At 28.3% G+C, this 9,360-nt stretch overlaps 1 long non-coding RNA gene across 1 annotated transcript; it reads right to left on the reverse strand.

The window, feature by feature from the left end:
- Positions 1 to 4,843: 4,843 nt before the first annotated feature.
- LOC141447882 (uncharacterized) lies at positions 4,844 to 7,895 on the reverse strand. Its single transcript, XR_012454656.1, has 5 exons — positions 7,797 to 7,895; positions 6,739 to 6,789; positions 6,485 to 6,594; positions 6,030 to 6,092; positions 4,844 to 5,864 (listed from the first exon to the last, which is right to left on the reverse strand). It is a non-coding gene; the product is annotated as an uncharacterized lncRNA (long non-coding RNA).
- Between the last annotated feature and the right edge of the window lie 1,465 nt (positions 7,896 to 9,360).

A 9,360-nucleotide genomic window follows, 5' to 3' on the forward strand; every position in this document is an offset into this window, starting at 1 on the left:
ATTTTCCAAAATTAATCATAGAAAAGTTAGAAGGACCAGCAGATTGTATTTATTTTCTTACTTTTATTACAAAGTCTGTAGTTTCCTTATTTCTTATTACTAACAGAAAGGATGCTATTAATTTGATGCTTTACTAAGAAGGACTAAGGGAAAGGCAAATTAGGGTAAATTTGCAATCGAAATAAGGAGGAGAATTACCACGAAATTCAACATAAAGGAACCTTCAAATACCCACAATGAAATTGATGAGCTTCTTAAAACCAAATTTGTAAAATATGATGCAAATTTCATGGCGGAAGAACTGGAGGAAATTATTAAGAAATCAGCAAATTGTTCTATTCCAAAAAAGAACAACACACCATCAAGTGGGGATATGTACAAGAAATCAGTATGCTGGTGGTCTGAGGAACTGAGTAAGCTAAGACACATCGTCAGGAAAAAGAGAAGATTGTACCAACGAACTAAAGATGAAGAAATTAGAAACATCCTTAAGAAAGAATATTACACCATCAAAAACCTATACCAAGATAAGATCAAGGAGGAAAAACTAAATTCGTGGAAGAGTTACTTCAGTCAAGTTAAAAGCACAAATCCATGGTCCACAGCCTACAAAATGGTATCTGGAAAATTAAAACCTGCCATGACCGTGAGCACTATAAAGAAAGGAGGCGGCACATTTACAGCTGACCTAGAGGAAGCTGTAAACGTTATTGTGGAAAACATGTTACCCCAGGATGACACTTCGCAAGATGAAGAAGTACACAGGAAACTCAGAGAGGAAATTAAATTGCTGCCTAAGTCAGGAAATGACGCAAGATTCAGCTGAGAAGAAGTGCGTCACACCATAGCAACCTTCAATTACAAGAAGGCTCCAGGCGAGGATGGGTTAAACAGTCTAATATTATTATAAAAGTATTTGATCTTCTTCCCTTATCTCTGACGGAGTTGTACAACAGGTGTTTAGGGGATGGCATTTTTCCTAGAATATGGAAACTTTCAAAGGTTATTCTTACCAATAAGGTAGGCAAAGAAAACATATGTGATGTTTTTTAAAATTTCCCCCCATAAGTTTACTTCCGATTAGTGGGAAAGTATTGGAAAAACTCTTCAGTCATGCTATCAGCTCCAGTTTAGATAACAGCCTTAGAAAAGAAAACAAACTGTTCAAAATTACATAGAGTGCAAAGGAATATAGCCTTACGCATCATTAAAGGTTATAGGACTGTTTCTTTTGAAGCCTGTTGCATACTACCTCGGCTAGCTCCAATAAATTTAATAATAGCTATGTTGTATCTGGTTGCTAGAGATCTCACATCAATAGAAGGTCTGAATATCAGAGATTGGGATGCCCCAGTTAAAATTAATAATTTGCTTTATCCCGAAATAGGAGATGGTTTAACCACTGAAAACAACTTCACAGATTGTGTAGAGATCTATACTGATGGGAGTAAGATGGGACCAAAAATAGGAAGCGCATTCGTGGCTGTAAATTCATCAAAAAATATATTGGCTATTGAGAAGTTTAAGTTAGGACAACATTGTTCCATAAATCAGGCCGAGCAACTGGCTGTGTACAGAGCCACTGAATGGATCATTGAGCAAGGTACAAATGTTAATCATTACGTAATTAACACTGACCGTTTAAATTGCTGTTGAAAGCTAATAATAATTCTTTCTTGATTGAACGGACTAAACAGAATATAAGCAGACTGGAAGCTAGAGGGATTCTGGTCCACGTCGTCGAAGTAAGAGCCCATTCTGGGATTGATGGCAACGAAATGGCGGATATCAACGCTAAGAGTGCTGCTTTGGATGATCATCTACCTGTGGTATAAAACAAATTCCCCATTTCTTACCTAAAGAAAGTACTACGGGAAAACACCCTAACTGTTGTGGGAACAGTTATGGAGCAACAGCCCAAAAGCTGCTGTTACAAGAAAATACGTTCCTTCTGTCAGAAGTAGATTGCAAGCACTGCACTACAAATCTGATTACATTATAAACACAGTGTGTAACCGGAAACGGTGCATTCAGTGAATATCTGTGTTTAGGCTGCAACTACTTCCTTCTCCCGGCTTGTTCTTGCGGCAGTGAAACTGTTCAGTCTCCGGACCACATTCTGTTTCACTGCAGACTCTGGGCACAAAAACGGTCTCCACTAATTAGGAAGATATTGCTAGAAGGAGGTAGATGGCCACCCGAACACAGTACTTTAGTAAGCAGAGACTGTTAGGAGGATTTTTAAAAAATTCATTTACAGTATTCCACCGCAAAATTATTAACCATCAATCCTAGAAAATTTTGCTTTTGTATATTTGTCCGGGTAGTTATGTTAACTTTTTGAGGGAAAAAAATGTAAGTAATGTATATTTAGTGTGTATATTGTATTATATTACTATACTTATATTTTATTGTATCTATTTTCTGTAACTACTTGTATCTATTTTATTGTATCTATCGTATGTATTTTATTTTATATTGTCTTACATTTTATTGTACCTATATTGTATATAATGTATATTTCATTTTATATTTCTTTTGTACTTGTACATCTTATAGCGAATAATTGTATGTATACTTCTGTGGACATACAGAATAAACGGTTCTCTTCTAGGAAAACTAGAAGGGGGAAAAAAACTAAGGACTTAGTCAAAAGATGGAGAAATAAACATGTTTTTTAACCAATGACATGCGGCTAAACACTTTATGACCGGAGTGGGGATATTGTTTTCGCAGTTACTTTACTGACTTTTTACGTTGCAGAGTGTGGTGAAGTCCACATTAAAATATTAAAAGATTGTTGAAATGTTAAGTTTTTAAATTCTATGTTATTTTTTTTTTAAATTATTCCCTTTTGTATTTTGTGATTATTATCATAATTAGTGGAATTCAGTCTTTTTACTATCCTAAGTGTTGGGAGAGGTCTTTTATTCTAGTGTGATACTGGTGAGGTTACGCAAATCAGTATGTTCAGTGAATTAGTGATTTCAAATTGCAATTTTAGTGACTTTTAAAAATTTTGAAACACGAAGTGTTGGGTTTTATTCAAAATGAATGGATAATACAATTTATGGATTTGGCTGTGAAATCAACAAATTCTAATTCAAGTTTAGGATGGAAGATTGGCGAGGAATCGGTCAAATAAAAAACAACTCATCTTTTTGCCAACGTTTCGACAAATATGTATATTGTCCTCTTCAGGGCCTGGATATTACAAATACAAAACAATTTACAGAGTCAGTAACATAGAAAAAACAGTAAAAATATTTTTTTTTTAAATACTGACTCTGTAAATTGTCTTGTATTTGTAATATCCAGGCCCTGAAGGAGACAATATATTTGTCGAAACGTTGGCAAAAAGACGAGTTGTTTTATTTGACCGATTCCTCGCAAATCTTCCATCCTAAGTTTAATAATTTGCGGTCACGAAAACTATATATTCTAATTCAAGTATTTGGAAATAGTCACAAAGGAAAATTATTCATGTAAGTTTAGTTTTCTTGTATTTTCTATATTTAGTTTTCACTGGAAATACAGTATGTTTTTAGGGTTTTCTGTGTCGGATTAAGTTGATTTTTAAAAAAATGTATAACTATAAAGAAATCTCGAGACTGTTAATTACGTGTATGAGCACCTCACAATTGGATTGTTTTTTTTTTAGCGAAATCCCATTCAGTAGAATTTTTTGTTTTTCTTAACCTCAATCTTGCCAATCATAAAATAAATGAACTAACTCGTAAAAACTGTATAATAAATTATTAATTTTTGTTTAATTATCCAATTATCTTTTTGGATCAAATTTTAAGTTTCAAGAAAATTTAATGACGTAAATTCTGGAAAGAGAAAGTCATGTGAGTGTTCGCACGTGATTTTTTTTCCGTGAATTGATTTTTAAAGAAAATTTGGAAGTTTTATGTTTAATAGGAAAATTGGGGGTGGGGGAAATCAAAGTTGCTTTTTATCATGAATTTTTGTTTTCACTATCAACCCTACCGGACAGTTTTAATACTAATGCACTTGCGACAACAACTTATAAATTCAATTCAATAAACTTAAAATGGTTTTATAAAATATATTAATCGAATAAAAAGAGGTTTTTGGAATTGGACTCTTGAAAGTTTTCCAGTTTTGCTCTGTCATTCCATCAGCAGCTGTCTCTTCTAAGTTCTTCATTTTTCCTAATATTTTTTTGGAAAAAGATAAGGGGGTTTGTTGAAAGGATAATGATTTGAGGCCTCCCACACTTATTATCCTTAATAAAAAAAAGAAAGAAAATCACCTAATTCGTCATTAATCTAGCAGAGTTAACGTTCATAATCCTGTTTTACTATATTAATTTTCCTTATTATTTGAGAATATAAATTCCTCACTGTAATATTCGATAATCCTTTTCTGTAGTATTCCTTTTTCTTTTGATTCTTTTTATTGTACAGAGTTTTTAATTTTTTTGTATTAATTCCCCTTCATGGAAATGATATCCCCACTAGTGCCCTGTGTATTCCAGGTTGTTTTAATCCATTTTTTTAAGGGTACGATTCATTCTCATAGATTAACTCAACTCAGACTTCGGAAGGGGAAAAAAAATGAAAACAACTTCTAATATTGGGCACAAACGGAACGCACCTTACCATGTAGGGAATTAATACAGAATAGGAAACTCTATACATTAAAAAGTGACAAAATGAAAGAACATTATACAAAAGGAATTTCAAATAGAGGAGAATATTCATCTTAAAAGATAAGTTATAGAAAAATATGACTAAGAAATTATCTTTGCTTGAAAGTAGGCAACAAATCTAAGCTATCTTGTTCCAAGTAGGTCGAAATATTGAAAATACAAGTATAATTAGATAAAGAAGACAAAATAATGTGTACTTTTATTTTTTCTATATTTAATTAATAAAAATAAAAAAAAAAACTATTATTAAAAATTAACTATAATTCCAGACTCTTAAGGAGCATCCGATGGTTCCGATCGTATCACTCTTCCCCCCCATGTAATAAATTTATTTGCCGACAGATCTTGACCATCTGGACTACCTATGTACAGATTGCCCTGGATAAATCCGTACGTTATTCCAGAACAATCCTGTATGAATGGATGGCTATCATTGGGAAAGTAGATGTTGGGAGGTCCAGGTAACCACAAAATGTATTTTTTTTTAAAAAAGTATTTACATAGTAATGAAAGAAACCTCGAGGATCAGCCAATAAAAAAAAGAATATTTCTTTTTACTGCCAACGTTTCAGCAACAAAGTGTTTCCTGGCTTTGTAGCTAAAGTTATGGAAAACTTTCCACTAAAAAAGAGATGGTAATATATTTTGGATTTTCCTATTTGGAAATGAAAATACATTACTAACCCTATTTTTGTTTAAATGCAAGGAAATTTGTTCTTGAAACGATAGAATTAAGGAATAAAAAAATATTCTTCTTTTTACAGATCCTTTGCAAATCAAATTTAGACTAATTGATATATATATTTTATTATTTCTATTTTTTTCTTATTTCTTTATATATCGATTTTCAAAATTAATGATTGTTTTTTAAGTTTACAAAATTCATCTTATTTTAGGCCATAACAGTTAGGAATTGAACTTAACAAACAAACCTAACATGTACAGACCTAAAATTTCAATTATTGCAATACTATCGTTGCAATTATTGCAATAAACGTTTTAATTCTGAAAATTCTATATAAACAAAATGTTAAAAAAAAATTAGAAATAACATAAATTTATCAAATAGTTTTTTCCTCTTACTTTGATACATTTTTTTTTGAGACCATTTTGTGGGATGAATCAGGATCATATTCTCCGTGTTGAATCAGTTAGCCAAAGTGTTGCAATAGAAAAGTTCCCCCATCTGAAATTAGAATTAAATATTAATAAAAACTGCAAAATATATAATAATTCTTTTATTTATTTATTTTTATTAAATTATAAAATATTAAATATTGTAAAAAATAATTTTAAAAAATTTAAATTTTCTATTAATACGTAAAAAGGAAATAATTTTTTTGTATCTTACCTTCGGCTTTTCTTCTTAGGAAAACAATTTTTGTTTTCTTTTTTTCTCGAGCTCCTATCTTTTCTGAAATAATAAAAATAATTAGAAAACACATGAAATTATTAAAAATATTGAGTAATAACACTTTTTAGATGGATTATTGAAGAATAGTGAGACAAAATAAAATAAAAAAAAATTCTTTATCAAGGAAATTAGCGAGAGGGGGCCTATTTTAGATTTTGGCTACAAAAAATTAATAATTACAGTAAAATATTAATAAAATAGTGAATTATTAAGATTTTTAATTTGGATTTTTAAGAATTAGTGAGACAAAATCTAAACTTAACAATTTTAACATGGACAGACCTAAGATTTCAATTATTGCAATACTAACAGACAGTAAGGGTCTAAAAAATGAACACTAACTCTGAAAATTAACTCTTTAAAAAAATAATAATAGTTTTTTTTCTACTTACTTTGATTTTTTAATTTTTTTTATTTTTGGTGACCATTTTGTGGGATGAATCAGATCATATTCTCCATGTCGAATAAATTAACCAGAGTTGCAATAGAAAAATGCTCTCATCTGAAATTAGAATTAAATATTAATAAAAATGCATAAATTTATGTATTATATTATATAAAAATTCGTAAATTTATGAAATAATTCAAAAAATTTAAATTCTTAAAAACTACATAAAAAGTGAATCTTTTTTATGTTGGATCTTACCTTGGGCTTTTCTTCTTAGGAAAATTTTATTTTTTCCTGCTTCTATTTTTTCTGAAATAATTTAAGACATTTTATATTAATAAAAAGAATAAAAATTAATATTTTCTAGTTGGATTTTTAAAGAATTAGGGAAAGTAAAAATCAAAAAATTCTTTAAATCACGGAAATTAGCGTGAGGGACCAATTTTTGATTTTTGAATAAAAAATTAATAATTCTTGCAAATTACAGTATAATATTAATAAAAAGATGAAGTATTAACACTTTTTAGATGAATTATTAAGAAAAAAGAAGAAATAATTTATTTAAAAAAAAAATTATATTTTACAGAAAATTGCATGATGGGTCCGATTTTCTTTTTGTAAAGAAAATTGAATAAATCCATTAAATTATAGCAAAATATTTATAAAACGATAAAGGATTAAAAATTTTTTGTTGGATTATTAAAGAATTGCAATAGAAAATGGGGAAATAGTTTAAAATTAAAAAAATTAAAAATCACGGATGATTGCGCAATAGGTCCGATTTTCACTTTTTTAAATAAAAGAAGAAAATTGATAAAAAAAATATTTTAAATAGTTAATATTGAATGGATTAAACATTTTGGGAAAGTTTTTGAGATTGGAAATTGTGAAAACAAGTTTAAAAAGTAATTTAAAAAAAATGAAATTCAATTCCATTTGGCTGGCCATATTGGATTCTCTCTCAGTCAAATTGAATTTTCTTTAAACACATTTTTTTAATATCAATCAAAGGGAAAATATGGAAAATTATATATATCTTTGAAGTTTATAACACATTAAACAAGTTTTAAGTAAAATTAGCTGGGAATTGGGAAATTTTTCCTATTAATTAATTTATTCAATTTGGCTGGCCATATTGGTTTCTCTCTCAATCAAATTGAATTTTCTTTAAACACATTTTTCTAATATCAATCAATGGTAAAATGTGGAAAATTATATATCACTTTAAAGCTTATAACACAATAATCAAGTTTTATGTAAAATTAGATGGGAATTGAGAAATTTTTCCTATTAATTAATTTGAAAAAAGGACTTACTGCAGGGCTGATCTTCACAGGTCCAGAGCTGGCAGGAGAAGGGGGATTTGCACTTGCTACGACAGCCTCTTGTCTTAGCTTCAATTAAAAAAAAATTGTTTTTAAACGAGAAAATTTATACATATTCTATTGTAAAAAAATGAAAAAGAATTTCTAATATGGTCTTTTTCAAAAATTATGCATTAATAAACTCAATATTCAGGGATTATTTTTTTGTATTGTCACTTGAAGTTGAAGTTTTATGTGGATGAACATTACATACATACGTGGGCCAATCAGAATTGATCTTTTAATTAGAAAGTATTAAATAAAGAAAAGGAAGCTTTTAGATTTATTTTGTGACGTAACAGATTTATAAAGGCTGTGTTTTTGTGTTAAATACAAGCAAAGGGAAAAATAAATGGCTGCCTTAGAACTTAACTCTGAATTTTAAATTATAATTTAATTATGTCTTTTCTAAAGATGATAGAAATGATTAGCTATTATTTAAACTAGGTCAAATTTATTCATTTAAAAAGTATAAAAATATTGATTGAACTAAATAGAACAAGCATTCTAATTATTATTTATAATTATTTAAAAAAAATGAAATTATTAAATTTAATTACGTAAGTAAAATATTTTATTTCACTTTTTTTTAAACAATTTATTCTTAATTTCTCATTTTATTTATTTTCAAATTTTTCGAAATTACAGGGTTGGTGAGGGAAAGCTTGAATTAACAAAAAAAAATCATTAAATGAAGGCTGAGCAAATTAAAATTTTTTTTTTGTAAAGATAAATTAACATTTTACAGTGATAAATTGAAATAAGATAATTAGGTATATCAGTATAAAATAATTATTATTAATTCAAAAGCTGTGCTTGCTCGCCCATTTAATTTTTTTTGTCCAACAATGATAACATTTTTTTTCTCAATGTATTTTTTTTTTACAGAGGAGAACCTTACTGAGGAGAAAACTGAAGTTGATTACATGTAATTCAAGATTAAACAATCTGAAAATTATTTTCCTGACAAAACAAATATATATATAAATATTGGCATTGGCTTTTTATTGTGCATTTATATTGAAATAACAGATATTGAAATGAAAAATTGAACATCCAACAAAGATGAATATAAGTAACTTATTTAATTATTATTTTCTTTAATAATTATTTCATGTTATTTTGGAGATTTTTTTTTAATAATAATATTAATTAAGATTAATTGGTTCTAGTATAATGTAATTCCAGTGAAAACTCTGTGAAAATTTAAATTAATAGTAAAACGTAAATTGAATGAAAATTTGAATATAAATAATTATTACTAATAAAACATTCTATTTTTTGTTTTAAAGATAAAGGTTGTATGGAGATTTGATGATTCACATTTTAAAGGAAAAACTGCTATTTCATCACAGCTAATTGGTTTCTAATTACAGTTTTATCTATTAAATTAATTTTTGGAACAATTTCATTAAGAAAAGGTATTCATTTTTAGATATAGTTTTAGTAGTATCTATTCCTAAAATCATTGAGAAATGCATGCTCTACATTTTGAATGAATTTTTCTTTTGTACAC

This window comes from Rhodnius prolixus, unplaced genomic scaffold (genome assembly GCF_049639745.1).
Source record: "Rhodnius prolixus isolate KJV_2025 unplaced genomic scaffold, Rpr scaffold_13, whole genome shotgun sequence".
NCBI lineage: Eukaryota > Metazoa > Arthropoda > Insecta > Hemiptera > Reduviidae > Rhodnius > Rhodnius prolixus.